Source organism: Nelumbo lutea, chromosome 1 (assembly GCF_056320005.1).
Source record: "Nelumbo lutea isolate HS-2025 chromosome 1, American lotus-T2T, whole genome shotgun sequence".
Classification (NCBI taxonomy): domain Eukaryota; kingdom Viridiplantae; phylum Streptophyta; class Magnoliopsida; order Proteales; family Nelumbonaceae; genus Nelumbo; species Nelumbo lutea.
In genome coordinates, this window is record NC_142684.1 from 46896934 (window position 1) to 46916266 (window position 19333).

The following is a 19333-nucleotide window of genomic DNA, read 5'->3' on the forward strand; positions in this document are numbered from 1 at the left end:
AAGGGCATGATGAAATTAATATTTATTGATATAGGTCCATTTACAATTACATAATAAGCAGCATCTTTTTTGTTGCTTCATTTTATTATTTTTTAGCATGCGTGTATAAATATGTTTAGAGATTTAGTGGCGCTTGTAAATTGCCACTATAGCAATTGCTTTTTAGTCACACTAAGATTTGTCACTAAATGTACCAATAAATTTAAAAATGGCATTTGAAACTGTCACTAAAGGATGAATAAAACGCCACTAAAAATAGTTTTATTGGCATTTATTTAAGTGCCACTAAAAGTCTGATAAATGCTATTAAAACTTTTAATGACTCAGATATAGGTGGCGTAATTTGAAAATGCTGCAATAGCCTTTAGTGGCATTTTTAGCTATCTTTAGAGGCATTTTTAAATGCCACTAAAAAAATCACTTTTCTTGTAGTGTAGGAACCAAAAATAGTTAGAACAATTGTCAGGATCCAAAATCTCCTAAAAACAAAAAACATTTAATCGTGCCGCTAAGAAATTTCATTTGAGCAGATGAAAAATACAAACATGCCTCAACCAACTTGTTTAATACATAATCTTTGATTATAAATAAATTTGCTATTTTACAACTAAGAAGTGTTTGGTGCAAAATAAAAACAGGTGTTGGAAGAAAAAAGAAAAAGCTTAAACAAACTTATCAAAGCAAAGGATGCGAAGGATGCCTAACTTATTTGCTAAGAATTTATGTTGTACGCTTTCCAGTTCCATTTACTAGAAGTATTTCTAGTTCATTAGTCTATACAATTTCTAGTTCCAACATCTTACATATTGAAATCAAACAGATAAAGAAAAAATAGGAAAACCCTCAATCCACAAAAGATAGATGATATCGGAAGAAAGCCTCTTGATTTTATGTTTCTAACCACCAACTTCTTAGAAAAAAGAAAAAAAAAAAAAGTAGACAGTGCAGAGCTATGAAGGAAGGAGAATCGAAGGAACTCACGGAGATTCTTGGAGATTTGGAATCCTAAACTAGCACCAGCATCCGTTCTTTTAATCTAGCACCAACATCCGTTCTTTTAATCTAGCACCAACATCCGTTTTCTTAATCTAGTTTCATTCTTCTTATCTGCTACAGATATTAATTTCCTCATTCTGCATTATAGTTTCTGATCCGCTAAATCATTTGGAATAAAGTGAGAGGAGGTGAAATGGTTATTTTGAAGGAGGAGAAAGATATTAGAATCAATTTTCATTCAAAAATTGATGTCAAACGAACTAGATCAGAAAGAAAAAAAACTAAAATCTCTGTTAGACAGTTTTGTATGCTCTTAGCTTCAATCAAAATGATGTACTTTATGAGTTTATTGTAAATGAATAAAAGTACATATTTGATTCATGTTCCCTTGGTATGTTTCTGTGTAATACCCTTAAACTGGACACTTAATGAGACTCGTCTTAGTTTAGAATGTTCACAGCCAGTGGGTTGGTCTGGGGAGACCTATCCTGACAAGGTTGACACTGTGGTGCCACCAAGTCGATTGGGGTGGCTTGTCTCAGCTACCAGAGTGAGACCCTAGGCACATACAGTGTGGGATTAATTGAATCTTTGAGTTGGACCAGATTTCCAGTATTGCCCTGGACCTTGGAGATTGATGGGCAAAACTGGATAGTTACACCCGACCCCTAGACTTGATTATGATACTGCACTAGGTGTCGGATTGGACTGTCTTTGATGTACCATTCAGTGAGATCCTTAGCAGGGGTCAAAACCTGGGTATGTTGGGACAGTCTGAGAATTCATCTGAGTGGGTGATCATAGTGACAAGATTAGCCCCTTTGTCAGACAAAGGTAATGATCCGGGATGCACTCTCACTGATGGAAACCTAGACTACCGGCAACCGATTTCAATCGTTGAGATTTGTTTTGCAAAATATATTTTATATGAGATATAAAAGTATATAAATTATGGTTTCAAAATATTTGCAAAAATGTTTTAATTCCCGAGATCCATATTTGAGAGAGTGCAACACTATTCCTTGTAGCCGAGGGAGAGGTCCTCTCTTGTCGGGCAGTGTATGATCATTATGGGCTGAGAGGTTAAGTGTAAGGCCATTGAAGATAATACCTGATGGGCTAATCTTGCATCTGCCCACAGTCCCTGGGTGTTACAAGGTGGCTTGGCCCAGGGATCACTTAGGGTAAGTGTTGGGCCCATAGAGCCCATATAATAGGTTTCAGGGGGTGCACTGTCCATAAAAGTGTATTCGGCCAGGCCTTGTAACAAAGGCTAGGCTAAACCCATGTGGCTGATGTGTGTTTGGGTTCCACGCCATACAAGGAAGCCCAACTGGGCAGCAGTTTGGAAGGCTTAATGAATACATAACCCTAAATGGGTCTTAAGCCCATTTCGAACTTGGCTAATTTGATTAGTCTTTAAGAGGCGAATTCTAAGATAAGATCACCTGATAGGATTGGGCCCACACCCTATCCACTCAGAGAGTCCAAGATCTAAATGAGATTTAGATTTGGAAACTTCCTAATTAGATTAGGAGCTGGCTGATCTAATCTACAGATAAGATAAGGATTATCCCTTATCTTAGAGGGACTTCTAATCCATATATGATTTGGGTTAGCAACTCCTAATGGGATTAGGAGCTGATCCCTTTAAGTCTATAAAAGGAGGAGGAGGCGGCAGCCTTTAGTCACAACATCCAAAAAACTCAAATCTTGTCTTCAGAGCTGAGATCACAGAGGAGAGAATTCTGCACCCTGCAAATTCTTTCTACCGCCTCCTTCCGCCGCCTTTAGGAGTTGTATTCACAAGCCGTCCAGGTGATTCTTGGGAAGAATCAGGTTCTTAGGAAGGACACTGCTGATTCTGCTTCACCTTGCACTGCACCATCTTCAGTGGGAGCAGATTTTGGTTTCTACTTTGGGCGTGAACACCTCCGTTTAGAGATATTATTTCTCTGTATCAGGTATTATCTCTCTCTCTCCTCCTTTTGGTTCAGATTTGGTTCAGTTTATGATTCAAGAATGGTCCTTGAAAATATGATTTTCTAAATAGGGAATTCGATTCCCAATTGAAGGGAAAGAAAAAATTTTTGAAATTCGCCCCCTTTATTCTGCAATCTTGGGCGTCCATATGATGGATTTCCTATCCCTTCAGTGGTATCAGAGCCAGGTTCAAATCTTGAACCATTCTGTTTCAGATCTGAACCTGCGCAAATAGGGAGAAGGCGTTCTACCCAATTTGCACAGATATGGGTTTTGAGAAATCTGTTCCCAAAACAGATGGGCTAATAATCTGAAATTAATTTTAAATAAATTTAATTATTATTTAGAATAGTTCTTTATAATTTTCTTGATTTTAGGGCTATTCGTACAAGAGGAGATCGAAATCTTGGTTTGCGGAGGGAGAACTGCAAGATTTGCAGTTTATTGAATTTATTTATTACATTTGGTTTGTAAATAATTTTTTTTTTATTTTTAGACTCAATGTATAGGCATTCGATCTGATGTAATAATTAATAGAAATAGGATTTCTATTTATTTTATTTTTGGATCGAAGATGGCGGCGCAGAGAAGGAGATTTCGCAGATGGGAGATTCGCTATCTGCGATTTGCAGTTTGAGAAACTGCAATCTGTGATCTAACCTCTGTTTTGCAGGATGGAGTGTGCGAACAACCCTAATTAGCTGATTTCTGTTTTTCTTTTATCAGTTCTTTAATTTTAGATTATTTACTTGAATTAAGGATTTAATTAAAAATCAAACCCTAGACCCATTCGAACCACGATTGGTTCAAACTGTTTGGACCAATTCAGGGTTTAATCAAGGCTGAAAGTCAGCCATAATTTTCCCACTAATGGGCCTGAGGATTGATATTTAATTAAATGGTTAATTCGACCCAGCCTGTAAAGGCCCAATTTTAAATAGTTAAAACTACAAAAAGCCCATTTTAAAGGATAAAGCTATATGGGCCGAACTGGGTAATCCTAATTCAGCCCATATACCTGGATAATATTAACAGTTAATATTATGGAATTTTAACGGGCTTCCAACGGGCCTTACAGATAAATAATTGATTGGATCAATTTATCCCTGCATGAGATGTATGTGTGATGTGCTGCGTACATGGGCCATAAGTACTTGGCCCATGCTCATTCGACAGTGGCTCTTGCACGCACCATGGATGAATGCACATCATTGCCATGGTGTCCCTTTTGGTCATTGGATGACCTCCCTCAGTGGTGGGCCCCACACCTCATCAAGAGGTTACGTGCGGAACCCTAGCCAATTTAAGGCCCACCGAAATTTGGCTTTATGAAAGTCAGTGGGAGCCACTTTGGTTTGACCTAAATCATACTAAGGCGTAATTATTTGTTCCCTCCAGCTGATATGAGTGCAAGTGATAGGGAGATTCATATGATGAACTCTCTAAAGGCCTTCCATCATTAGCACGAGGATGAGTCTTTCAGTAATGAGGAAATGCACCAGAAAATGGGCTATCCATTTGCTGTTGGGCTTGTCTGAGTGTTTCATAAGATGATAGAGGCGTCATAGACCGATGTGGGAGGGGCTTCACCAGAAAATGAGAACTCTCTCATGGTACCTTGGCATTCACAAATATGATGGGTAAGCACTCACTGGACATAAAGGTTTACCTGAAAATGGCTCTGAACCTTGTCCGATAGAGGCCAAAGGGAAAACTCATATGTTGAGTGGATATGATCCTTCACAGAAAGGTGGTGGGGTTATGCAGCTGAAACAGTTGGCTCCATGCACCCTATGTGATTTCCCACATTTCCAGAGACAACTTGTAGTCTCCGTCACTGAGAAAGGAGGGAAATCTCAGAGATGAATAAATGGAAATGGATCGTAAATTAAAATCCATATCTATGAAATGAACATGAATCAAATTAGGTTGTGGACTGATGTTTGCTCTTTTATCAGAAAATGACAAACGAATCTTTTGCAAAGCTTCTTGATGACAACAAGATTAAGGTCCCAAACTACGCCGACTGGTACAGGAACCTTATGCTAGTCCTAACTTCAGAAAAGTTAGACAAAGTGGCAAAGAATCCTGCCCTGGAGCGTCCGGGAGACAGGGCTTCTGAGGCCCGAAGGAGAGACTATCAGGAATGGGAGGAGAAAAACTCCCTAGCCCGGTGTTACATCATCGCCTCCTTGGACAACCCAATACAGAGGCAGTTCGATCAGATCGAACTTGCCAAGGACATATTGGACAGCCTGAGGATGATGTATGAAGAGCAGAATCGTTCTACTCGACAAAAGGTCTTGAAGCAGTTCATGACCACACAAATGTCCAAGGGCCAACAAGTTCACGACCATTGTCTTCGGATGATGGGCTACATCAACGAACTAGAGGCTCTTGGATCCGGGCTGGACCTCGCAACCCAGATAGACGCAATCCTTAATTCTTTGCCTCCTTCCTTTAATCCGTTCATCATGAACTATAATATGAACAAGCTGAATGTCAGCTTGTAAGAGCTCAACAATATGTTGCAAAGAGCTGAAGAACTTATTAAAAAGGATGAGCCTGTAGCTATGCTTGTTGAAGATAGCAAAACGGGCAAGAAAAAGAGGAAGGAAAAGAAGCCTCAGAAGGAAGCCACCAAGGGAAAAAGGCAGAAGAAAGACAAAGCATCAGATGCACGTCACTTCTGCAAGAAGACAGGCCACTGGAAACGGAATTGTCCTACCTACCTGGAATCCAAGAAATGTAATTTCGAAATTTGTGTTATAGAAACAAATTTATTGGTAGCTTCTGCGTCCTGGTGTATTGACTCCAGGGCTTCAACTCATACATGTAACTCACTGCAGGGGTTCAAGGTAAGCAGAAGGCTGAGTGAAGGAGAAGTCACTCTCTACTTGGGGACTACTGCAACTGTTGCAGCCGCGGCAATAGGAACCGTGGAGTTAATTTTTAGAGAAGGAAAAATTGTCCTCAAAGATTGTCTTTATGTACAAAACTTAAGAAGAAATTTGATTTCTGTTTCAAAACTGTGTGCAGATGGTTATTCTATCTTCTTTAGTAATACGATTACTATTAAAAGAAATAACAGATTCATCGCATACGGGGAACTAGAGAACGGTCTCTATGTTCTACATCCTTTTCTAGAAACTAACATAATCGAAACTACGTCGGCTGAAATCCCCAAGAAGAGAGCCCGTGATACAGTTAATCCCCCGTGTCTGTGGCACTACCGACTTGGCCACGTCGGTGTTGACCGAATCATAAGGTTGGTAAAGGATGGTCCTTTGGATTTTCTAATTGTAGAAGATCTTCCCACCTGTGAGCCTTGCCTACAAGGCAAGATGACAAAACGGCCATTTGACGGTAAGCCTGAAAGATGTATAGGCACATTTGACCTAATACATACTGATGTATGTGGTCCCCTGAGTGTTAGGACACGGAATCAACACGTGTATTTCATCACCTTCACAGATGATTTCTCACGATATGTTTACGTGTACCTAATGAGACACAAGTCCGAATCCTTTGAAAAGTTCAAAGAGTTTAGACAAGAGGTCGAGAAACAGTTGGGGAGAGAAATTAAAGCCCTTCGATCTGATCGAGGTGGCGAGTATCTCTCTGACGAGTTCAGGGACTACTTAAAGGACAATGGGATGGTATCACAATTAGCTCCACCTGCTACACCACAACTTAATGGTGTTTCAGAGAGGAGGAATAGGAATTTATTGGATATGGTCCAGTCACTTCTCATACACTCAGATTTACCCACATCCTTTTGGGGCTACGCATTAGAGACAGCGATTTACATGCTGAATCGGGTTCTAACCAAATCGGTTTCGAACACTCCATATGAACTTTGGATTTGAAAGAAACCAAGTGTCAAACACTTGAAGATTTGGGGTTGTCCAGCACATGTCAAAAGAATGAGTGCAGACAAGTTGGAATCCAAAACCAACCGTTGCCTATTTGTAGGCTACCCAAAAGGCTCAGTAGGTTACCTTTTCTATGACCCAAGTGAGCAGAAAGTGTTCTGCAGTCGAAATGCCTAGTTCTTGGAGACCGATTACATCCTGGACACCCATCGTCAGGAAATTGTCCTTGATGAGGAGAGCTCAGGAGTAGTGGGAGATGTCCCACAAGTTCTAGGTAGTGACCAACCTAGAAGATCCACTCGGGTATCCAGGCCACTAGTCCGTTATGGTTATGACCAGGATAGTTACCTGGTGGAAACCTTGACTAGTGAGGAGGATTCCGTGACTTACGCGGAAGCTATGTTGGACATAGATTCCCAGAAGTGGGTGGAGGCAATGAGAGCAGAGATGGACTCAATGGAGACCAATGGAGTCTGGACTCTAGTAGATCCGCCCTCCGGGGTAAAAGCAATCGGTTGCAAATGGATTTACAAGAGGAAGAAGGGCCCCGATGGTAGAGTTGAGACCTTCAAAGCTCGTTTGGTGGCGAAAGGGTACACTCAGAAAGAGGGCATCGATTATGAGGAAACCTTTTCGCCTGTGGCCATGCTTAAGTCCATTAGGATCCTGCTAGCTGTAGTAGCATACCATGATTATGAGATTTAGCAAATGGATGTCAAAACTGCATTCCTGAATGGAGATCTTACTAAAGATATCTATATGCAGCAGCCGCAAGGCTACATAGCTGCGGGTCAGGAAAACATGGTATGTAAACTTAATAGATCCATTTATGGACTTAAGCAAACTTCTAGAAGTTGGAACATCCATTTTGACTCTACCGTCAAATCGTTTGACTTCGAGTAGAATCCGGATGAACCCTGTGTTTACAGGAAGTACAGTGGAGATAAGGATACCTTCACGGTTCTGTATGTAGATGACATTCTACTCATTGGGAATGGTGTAGGAATGTTGACTACGGTGAAAGTATGGCTTTCACAGCAATTCTCCATGAAAGATCTTGGAGAGGCCTCCTATATACTAGGGTCTTCGACTCTATAGAGATAGATCGAAGCGGATAATAGGATTATCCCAATCTGCCTACATTGACAAAATAGTCAAAAGATACAGCATGGAAAACTCCAAAAAAGGAAATGTTCCTTTCAGGCACGGAGTCACTCTCTCCAAGAAGATGTCTCCCAAGACTTTTGAGGAGATTGATGGCATGAAGGATGTTCCCTATGCCTCTGCCGTAGGGAGCATCATGTATGCCATGTTGTGCACTCGCCCTGACATTGCTCAGGCAGTGAGTGTAGTAAGCAGATTTCAGGCCAACCCAGGGCAGGAGCATTGGACTGCTGTGAAAAATATACTTAAGTACCTTCGAAGGACAAAAGAGTTTTGTCTAATATTCGATGGTAGCTCACTACAGATCCAAGGGTATACAGATGCCGATTTCCAGTCGGATCCAGATGATAGAAAGTCTACATCTGGGTATTTTTTCATGATAGGATCGTGTGCTATTTGCTGGAAAAGCAGCAAACAGGGGTCCACTACAGACTCCATGACCAAGGCTGAGTACATTGCCGCAAGTGAGGCTGCCAAGGAAGCCGTGTGGATGAAGAAGTTTGTTCACGAGTTGGGAGTAGTTCCATCCAGCACATCACCCATCCCATTGCTGTGTGACAATAATGGAGCTATTGCTCAGGCTAAGGAGCCACGAGCCCACTCGAAGTCGAAGCACATCGAGAGGAAGTACCATGTGCTGAGGGAGATTGTTGGTAGATGGGACGTCCTGATTCAGAAGGTAGCGTCAGCGGAAAATGTAGCAGACCCATTGACAAAGACACTATCACAGAAAGTGTTTGAGAAACACGTGGAAAGCATGAGACTCCTTCTAGTACCTGATTGGACCTAAGTGCAAGTGGGAGCTGTTAGACAGTTTTGTATGCCCTTAGCTTCAATCAAAATGATGTACTTTATGAGTTTATTGTAAATGAATAAAAGTACATATTTGATTCATGTTCCCTTGGTATGTTTATGTGTAATACCCTTAAACTAGACACTTAATGGGGCTTGTGTTAGTTTAGAATGTTCATAGCCAGTGGGTTTGTCTAGGGAGACCTATCCTGACAAGGCTGACACTGTGGTGCCACCAAGTCGGTTGGGGTGGCTTGTCTCAGCTATCAGAGTGAGACCCTAGGCACATACAGTGTGGGATTAATTGAATCTTTGAGCTGGACCAGATATTCAGTATTGCCCTGGACCTTGGAGATTGATGGGCAAAACTGGAAAGTTACACCCGACCCCTTGACTCGATTATGATACTGCACTAGGTGTCGGATTGGACTGTCTTTGATGTACCATTCAGTGAGCGGGGGTCAAAACCTGGGTATGTTGGGACAGTCTGAGAATTCATCTGAGTGGGTGATCATAGTGACAGGATTAGCCCCTTTGTCGGACAAAGGTATTGATCCGAGATGCACTCTCACTGATGGAAACCAAGACTGTCGACAACCGATTTCAATCGTTGAGATTTGTTTTGCAAAATATATTTTATATGAGATATAAAAGTATATAAATTATGGTTTCAAAATGTTTGCAAAAATATTTTAATTCCTGAGATCCATATTTGAGAGAGTGCAACACTATTCCTTGCAGCCGAGGGAGAGGTCCTCTCTTGTCGGGCAGTGTATGATCATTATGGGCTGAGAGGTTAAGTGTAAGGCCATTGAAGATAATACCTAATGGGCTAATCTTGCATCTGCCCACAGTCCCTGGGTGTTACAAGGTGGCTTGGCCCAGGGACCACTTAGGGTAAGTGTTGGGCCCATAGAGCCCATATGATGGGTTTCAGGGGGTGCACTGTCCATAACAGTGTATTCGGCCAGGCTTTGTAACAAAGGCTGGGCTGAACCCATGTGACTGATGTGTAGATCAATGTTTGGGTCCCACGCCATACAAGGAAGCCCAACTGCGACAGCAGTTTGAAAGGCTTAATGAATAAATAACCCTAAATGGGTCTTAAGCCCATTTCGAACTAGGCTAATTTGATTAGTCTTTAAGGGGCGAATTCTGAGATAAGATCAGCTGATTGGATTGGGCCCACACCCTATCCACCACTCAGAGAGTCCAAGATCTAAATGAGATTTAGATTTGGAAACTTCCTAATTAGATTAGGAGCTGGCTGATCTAATCTACAGATAAGATAAGGATTATCCCTTATCTTAAAGGGACTGTAATCCAGATATGATTTGGGTTAGCAACTCCTAATGGGATTAGATGCTGATCCCTTTAAGTCTATAAAAGGAGGTGGTGGCGGCTGCCTTTAGACACAACATCCAAAAAACTTAAATCTTGTCTTCAGAGCTGAGATCACAAAGGAGAGAATTCTGCACCCTGCAAATTCTTTCTAGCCGCCTCCTTCCTGCAGCCGCCGCCTTTAGCAGTTCAATCTCCATTCCTTGGAGAAATCAAGATTGGATCTTGATTCCAATCTTTTGGAGAAAAGATTGGTAGGAGTTGTATTCACAAGCCGTCCAAGTGATTCTTGGGAAGAATCAAGTTCTTAGGAAGGACACTTCTGATTCTGCTCCACCTTGCACTACGCCTTTTTCAGTGGGAGCAGATTTTGGTTTCTACCTTGGGCGTGAACACCTCCGTTGAGAGATATTATTTCTCTGTATCAGGTATTATCTCTCTCTCTCCTCCTTTTGGTTCAAATCTAGTTCAGTTTATGGTTCAAGAATAATCATTGAAAATATGATTTTCTAAATAGGGAATTCGATTCCCAATTGAAGGGAAAGAAAAATTTTTGAAATTCGCCCCCTTTATTCTGCAATCTTGGGCGTCCATATGATGGATTTCCTATCCCTTCAATCTCAAAGCCCTAAAATGTTCTCCGTTGTCATTCTTGAGGTGATTCTTTCTTATGCATTCAAGTCTCATAAAACCTAGGCAAATCGATGATCGTGTGACTGCTTCGATACCATGAACCAAGGAGGAGAAGCCGAACTGAGCATCATAATTTGCATTTTGGGCAATAAGAAATTAAGAATGAAAGAAAACAATTTAAGTGTCATAATTTTTGGTTAATACCAAAATTACCCTTAGTGACATGAAGTATAATAGAGGCATCTATAAGTGCCTCTATATAAGCTTATCTGAACTGTCGTAATTGACCTTTTATAGAGGCATTTTCCCTAAAGCCTCTAAAGCTAATCTTTCCAATAGTGCCCCAAACATCATTCTAATGACTAGGAGATACTTAGGAGACTTATGCAAATTAGATCTTAATTAAAAGAGTTGAGAATTTTGTTTTGTCAAGGGGACTGTCATGTTACACTAAGTTTGCCTGTACCTACCTCTTCCTCTAGTTATTATACATAAAGATGGGAGAAGAGATAATAGAGGGCTAAAAGGCATCCTAGGATTCGAGTTTTCTCCACTACCTCAAAGAGTTCATAACAAGGGAGCTAAACACACTGAGGGCTGAAACTGTCACAAATTTAATTACACGGGAGAGTAAAGACTGGTCATACACTAGAAAAACTCAGCAGCCACTGCTCCCAACATCACAACCCAGTCAATTTGGATTGTTACTTTACCAAATGGACTCTGCAATTAGATTACAATAATTTGATCAATCTCCACAACAAGATGCAACAAAAAAAAAAACAACAATCTTTTTGTAACTTACTTACTGTTTGGATCATTCTCAGTTTTTATAGAAAGCCATCCACGGTGGTGAGTCAAGAGGTCATTTACCTTTCAAACTTGCTCTTATTTTTGCAGAAGATGTGAAGCTTTAGGCCTTTAGAGGGCTTTCAAATGCCCATGCAAAGCTTTCATCCCATTCGACAGAAGGTCAAGTTGATACAACCTGAATACCAAATGACAAGAGTGAGGTCAGTAAATTTTATCCATTCACGTTGTAATCTTTGGCTGCAAAAAGTAAAAAGAAGGTTAAAAAATGAGGTTTAATTCAAGAGAAAATGGAAACTCCAGATTCAAGGATGGGCTCCAATATAATAGTGTGAAGTTAAATGTTGCTAGATCTAACAACTTAACTCTTAATCTGGCACTCTTAAATCCACAGTTAAAGAATGATAGAGTGGCCTTTCAATTGGTGGTTCCCCATGGTCTGCCACCTCCATGAAGCATTACAGATGACAGAAAGTCTCATGAAGCACATATTTTTATCAAAATAAATAGTGATGATTTAATTAGTGCCCTCTATTTGAGCAATAACACCAATGCCCTACTTTGTTTATTATTTCATTGGCTTGACAATTCAACCAAAATAGTTATGAGCTTTCTCTATGTTTTGAGCCAATGCATGACAAACAATAACAGGTTTCTCATGGGTCACTCACTCTAAAACCACCTCATCTGATCATCAATCTCATTCTAAATGTCGCCAAATGAATGTAATAAAGAAAGTTGCATGGTTGCCATGGTTGTCAAAGCAACAAGGTGAACCTAGGCCTGCCCTTTGGCCGGGTAATTTGCATTATGCACTCAACATTAAAAATTTCAAAATCCTAATATTTGAGAATTTTCTGCATGAAAATTCTGTTTATTTGGGGTGGGAGACATAATAACAAGGCATGTGACAAAATACTCACAAGCAGCAAAGCAAGCATATGGATTCTCAAATAATCAATTTCATAGATATGACAGCATACTCAATTTATCAAGTTCATGCAAGTAATATCATACTCGACTATCTAGCTTATGTCAAAATGCCAAATTTATGTCATATGCATGAAGTTGATTAAATGAGTATGATGTCATTTCTAATATTAATGAATATGTATTGTCTTATTGCTGCACTACATAATATCATTTCTTTAACTACTAATAATCCAATTTATGTCATATGCATGAAGTTGATTAAGTAGTGGTATGTTTTTAAAATTTGGAAAACAACCTAAGGTTTTAGACTTTATGGATGAATTAGAGCTGAAAGATGATATGTTGCACAACACACATGCAGTATCCAGTCATTATAAGAAACATATTGCTAGACACCTAGATAACTGCCTAAAGTGTAATGCAAAGCACCATTCTTCAAAAGGACAGTCATTATGTAAATATCTGTCAATAGTTTTCAACAAGATTAGCAGAGATGGTAACGGTGCTGCCCTATGGAGCATCACTATAAAGAATTGTCTCCTTTGAATGCTAAATTTGTTACACTGCATCACCAAAGTCCTAATATGACTGTCTTCTAATTCCAAACCATATACAGAGCAAAACCAAACTGGTACATGGATCTCAGTTACAATATATTTACAGCAATAGCAAGGAAACTATAAATTAAATATGTACATGGGAGGGAAAAGAACATAAACATAGCTACCACTGGCAGTAATTATATTAAACCTTCTATTCAAAAAACCCTGTTTCATCAAAATAACAAAAGGGTTCATATGGTGGAGGTTCACATTCAAACTGGCTCATAAAGCTTTCAAATTAGACAACTATGAAAAGACCTCATGCACAAAATAAATCCTTCTTATGTCAAAGAAGCTTTTCCCTTTTGATATTCAGAAGATTGTTCGCTCCTAGCCAGTTAGACTCATCTAAAGCCAATACAGCATAGAGATTGCAAAATTGAGTGTCAAAAATAAACACATAAGTAAATAAATAAATAGACCAAAGAAACAAATAGGTAATCCCATCCAGACCTTGTTATTTCATACCTGTGAATGAACCTAAAACCTGTCCTTTGGATCCCTTCATTTAATAAATGGGTCCAACCTAACCCCACCATTTTTGCCAACATTCCAACTTATTCCATGTGAATTCAGCCAAGGATATGGCTATTTTTTGTAAGCTCTTTCTAAGGCACTCATAAGAGCAAGATCTACACACCTATACAAGAGTCCAGACTCTAGAGTCTAGATCTAGTAGGCAGATCCTGTTCACTTGGTGAGCACTATCTGATCCACACTGCCCTTGTACAGTGTTGCGGATGAATATGACAAACATTCTGTATTGTTTTTTGGAGAATCAACACCTCACTACAAGCTATAGTGAATCTCAAGGCTGCCATTATTAAATGGAAGGGAAAAAGCAATGGCAACCACTTTGAGGGCCACCTTCGTATAAAGATGGATTGATTGGATTTATCTCAATTTCTCATCCACCAACCATGCTAAATCATTCAAATCCCCAATGACCATATCGTTCAAGCTCTTACTTGCTAGGGTCTGGTACATAAGTCTGATCATCTCATGTCCTTGATTCTCTTTCTCTTTCTGCTACAGCTGCTCCTTCAAAGTGGATATCCTTTACCAAAGGAATCCCTCCTGGTTCAAACCTTGCAAGCACCCGTTGGGCATCGGATATGGAGGGCCAAACGTCTAGACATTTACCATAGGGACTGTAAATGATGGCACAAGCACTGACACCACATAGGGTGCTAAGTTAACTCACATTCTTCGTTAAACCATTCTTCCTTTTCTTGAAAGTGGTTCTCCTAGCTGATTCATTAGAAATCAGTGCAAACTTAACCTTCTTTCCAGCCATGGTTTGGGGCCTTAGAGCGAAGGAAACAAAAAGGGGTAAATAAGAATTTGGGGCTCTCTCTCTCTCCCAACCCTACAGCTATCCCTTCAAAATAGAAACCAAAGCCATAATCAAAGAGGTAAAGAGAACATGAAAAGCAAATCCTATATAGAATAGGAAAATGAAATGCTAGAGCAGACACTAGAGAAAAAAATAGCATAGGAGATTTGAAATAATAGGATGTTGGATCAGTTACGCATTGGACAAAACCAAGAATGGATCGATCGAGGGTGACTAACATTGCCAATGGCTGATGATGATCAACACTCATTTACTTGTCAAAAGCCATCCCTACTTGTCATAAATAGGAAATTATTTGGAAAATAGGAAATTCATAAATCCCAACCCCTCCTAAGATAGTGAATAGTTAAGTCATTAGCTAGTAATTAGTAAAATAAATATGAAACTCTAAATCTAACTATTTCAATTTAAAGTTTTAATTATATGTAGGTATGTAGCTTACCTTAAGTCACTTGCCAATTTGTGCAAATGTGTATGTGGTTTTTGCTTCAAATATGAAGAAAAGAGAATAAATAGAGTTAGAACTTATGCAATAAAGTTGGAAAAAAACAAAAAATAAATGAAAAAAATTGGAGTTGTTGCCCCTGTTATAATCCAAGAAGAAGAAGATAGGGGGCAATGCCCCTATTTCAAACCAAGAAAGCAAAGATAATAAAATTATAAAAAGGAAAAATAAAAGGGAGAAGAAATGAAGGAGGCAGAGACCCTCTTTTAGACTACCTTTGAGGAAGGCCCTTGTTTCAAACCACCTTTGAGCAGAAATGAAGAAGGGGGCAAAGCCCCTCTTTTAGACTACCTTTGAAGATAAAGAAGACAAGTAAAAAGCCTATAGGAAAATGAAGAAGAAAATAAGGGTATAAGGGGGAAAGCCCCTATTTTACACAAAAAAAATTCTAAAAGAACGTAGGGAAAAACAAAGAAAAGAACGGGAAAAATTGGCAAAGCTCCTATTTGGGAAGAAAAATGCAGAACACAAAGAGAGTAAGAAGAAGAATAAGTGGTGTAAAGCGGACAAAAAACTGAGAAGAATAAGAAGAGTAGAGGTGGGCACATGTACTCTTCTATTTTCTGGAAGGAATTTTAATATTCTTTAAGTCCTTTGAAAACCCTTGGCCTTCTTAATGGCTATGAAAAAGGACAGGCAATTCTCAGCCGACCTAAACATAAAATAGTTGAGTCTCACCAATCAAGCATTGAATTTACATTATTGTTCGAGGTAAAAGCATGTTGAGCTTTTCTAGATTTTCTTTAATACCCCTTTGTGTCACCACAAACCAAGGAACTTGCTTGAGCTAATCCTAAATGTACATTTGCTTAAATTTAGTTTCATCTTGTATTCTTTGAGAATGCTAAAGGTTTCTTTTGAGCCAACAAGGTTCTGGTATCCAGCATGCCATGTATGTATGCCTCTATGTTACAACTGATTTGATCCTTCAAGATATTGTTATCTAGCCGTTGGTACATGGCATCAACATTCTTAAGGCCAAAGGGAATGACCCTTTAACATATAGGCCTTGGGTGGTGATAAAGGAGGTATTTTCTTTTGTCTAGAGGATTCATATATATATATATATATATATATATATATATTGGGTAATGGAAATTTATTCTTTGGGGCATGTTTTGTTCAGGTCAGTGAAATCGATGCATATCTGCCACTTTCCATTTGCCTTATTTGCAAGCCACTCTAGGTAGTTGACTTCCTGGAACACATTTAGGTTGGAGGAGTTTGTCCACCTTATCGGTGATGGAGGGTGATTCAGCCTGACCTCATGATAAGGGGACACGTCAACATGACTTGGCATAAGTGACACCTCAGCACGAAAACTCCGCTAAGGTTCAGCGTGGCAGCTCGAACACAAGACACTTCTCCAAGTGCCCCGAGCTCCAAACTCCAATTCTTCTAGAGCAAACATTCCGAACTGAGGTCCTCCAAAGTCAGGGGCGTCCCGAGCTAAGGGCACCCCAGGACAAGTTCATTCCCAAAGATAAGCCAAGCTCAAGAGCCCTACCTCAGGCAGAGGAACCTTAGTATAATACGAGTAGCTCGGTACAAAGCAGCTCGGTACAAAGTAGCTCGGGATAAGAGTAACTTAGCGAATCACGGAAGGATTTCCTGCCTGACAACCATACCCGCCAAATCTGCAGATTGCACCCACGTCTCTCGTCAAGCGGCAACGTGCCTGCAGATTCTGAAAGATGTCTCACGCCTGGAAGGGCCGTACTTTGCAACGACTACCTGTGCCCACCACCTCAGCTCTGGTAGTAACGATTGCGACAAAGAGACAGACGCGGTTACGCCTGATTTGATAGATTTTTAGCATAAAAGGGCCCCGACCCCCAAGAGGCAAATGTAATCATGAATTAGCGCACCTTCACTCCTAGCTTCCTCTACAATTCCTTCTTTGCTTTCAGCTCTCTCTCTCTCTCTCTCTTGGTTCTAACTTAAGAATTAGAGTATTCCCGCAGGGAAAGCCCCCTGGGAATCCTTCATCTTCTCCATCTCTTCTTAGGTGCTCTGTTGCTAGCTAGGGGCGAGGCCCCCGCCAGTTAGGAGTGATTGGATTGCGCTATATCATTTGGTGCCGTCTGTGGGAACGCTTCAAAAGGCCTTCTTCCACCAAACTTGCAGACTTAAGTTCTCATGGCTTCCTCCAGCAATGCCGGACGCACTGCAAAAATGAACGCCGCCGGGGAGCAACTCTAGGTCCCAACGGTGTGTATTGGACAGTTCACCGTCCCCCTCTCTATGGACGGAGTTCCCGCCCTGAATGTGCCTCAGATAGTGGCTCCCATGAATGCACCACTTCCTTTCTCAATCGCAACAACCTTTGGTGAACCCTCCATTGTTCCTCCAGCGACCAGCCAAAGCCAGCTTGAAGACTTGGTGTAGTGCATGCGAGCTATGTAGGCTCAAATGCAACAACTCCAACAGTTCCAACTTTATCACCAGCAAGTGCTGCACCAAGTTTCTCAGTATCACTACCAGCAGCAGTTTCCCCCGCTGTCTCAGACCCGATAGTTGCTTCCTCTTCGACATCTGGCCATGCAGCAAGCCGGGTTTCATCGTCAGAACAAACATCCTTCTCACCGGTGAGAGACCTCCCAGACTCGAAATCCTCCCAAGAGTCAAGTCTCATCCCACAGTAGGAAGGAGAGACCAGCTACCCCTGCCTCGCGGCCTGTAGCTAGGTCGGAGTCCTCTCAGCTAGTTAGGCCCGCGTCGCCTCAGCATTCATAGTTCAAGCTTTCGCTTGCTGAGAACCAGTTCGCCAAACTACCACTCACAATCTGCCTGAGCTCAAAGGTAAGGAAGAGGTAAGCTTGGACGGAGTAAATGCCACTCCTCTCCTCTCGATTCCCTCCCCCCTATCTCCAGAGCTTCTTGCCGTCCCTATGCCTAAGGACTTTAAGCTTCCTCCCTTGGACAAGTATTACGGATCATTTGATCCAAATGACCATGTTGACGCCTTCCAGTCACAAATGCACTTAGCCAGGGCCAGTGAGTCCTGCATGTGCGTGGCCTTCTCCACCACTTTCAAAGGGGTAGCCTGCACATGGTACAAGAACCTCGCGGCCGGGTCAATAAGAAGTTGGGAACAGTTCGCGCAGGTCTTCACCTCGCATTTCGTCACCAACAAGCGTTGCCCGAGAACCCAAGAGAGCCTCCTTAGCATAGTTCAGAGGGAAGGGGAGTCTATCCGAAGTTACATCAAGTGGTTCAATGACGCTTGTTTGCAGATACCCGACCTAGACCCCGCCATGCGGCTTACAGCGGCCAAGAGGGGCATCAGGCACAAGGAGTTCAAGTGGCACGTGGTTGTCAACCAACCGAAGACTATCACCGAGTTCCTTAAGCTTGCGGACCGGTTCACAGGGACAGAAGAGGAAATCAACCTGAAAAATGAAGGTATGCTCGAGAAAAGGAAAAGGGAAGGTAAAGATGCTTCCAAACTAGTCTCTCTTCGGGGGGCTGCCTCTGTGGTTGTTCGGCTTGTCCGCTGCTAGATTCGGGAGCATCTTTATCTTGCTCCCCCTGCCAAGCAATGTGAAGAGAGGACCCAACTCCGACACTTCAGATCGGCACTTAAGTTAAGGAGCCTCTGGGATCTCAATTGGTAAGATTTTTAATTGAAAATCTAGATGTTTTTGGATGGTCTGCGGTAGAGATGCCTGGCATAGACCCTAGCATCATAACTCATAGGCTAAATACTGATCCTGTAGTTAGGCCCGTTAGACAGAAGAAACGTAACAGCCCCGGAGCGCTGGAGAGCAATTGACGAGGAGGTCGGGAAGCTCCTCGTAGCAGGCTTTATCAGGAAGTTCACTACCCGAGATGGGTACCCAACCCAGTCCTGGTAAAGAAGGCCAATGGTAAATGATGCATGTGTGTCGATTATACCGACCTGAACCAAGCTTGTCCAAAGGATTGCTTCCCACTCCCCAAGATTGACTGCCTGGTGGATGCGACCTCAGGGCATGAGTTGCTGAGTTTCTTGGATGCCTACTCGGGCTACAACCAGATAAGGATGGACCCAACCGACAAAGAAAAAACAACTTTTATAACTGAATTAGGTATGTACTGTTACAAGGTCATGCCCTTCGGACTAAAGAATGTCGGGGCTACCTTCCAAAGACTTGTAAATAAGTTGTTTGAGCCATTGATCGACAAGAAAATAGAATGTTTTGTAGACGACATAGTTGTCAAGACTTAGTTTTCAAATGATTTAATAAAAGATTTGCATTCTATTTTTGAAATTTTACGTAAGTTTAACATGAAACTAAACCCAAACAAGTTTGCCTTCGGGGTCACCTTGGGTAAATTCCTAGGGTACATCATCAACCGG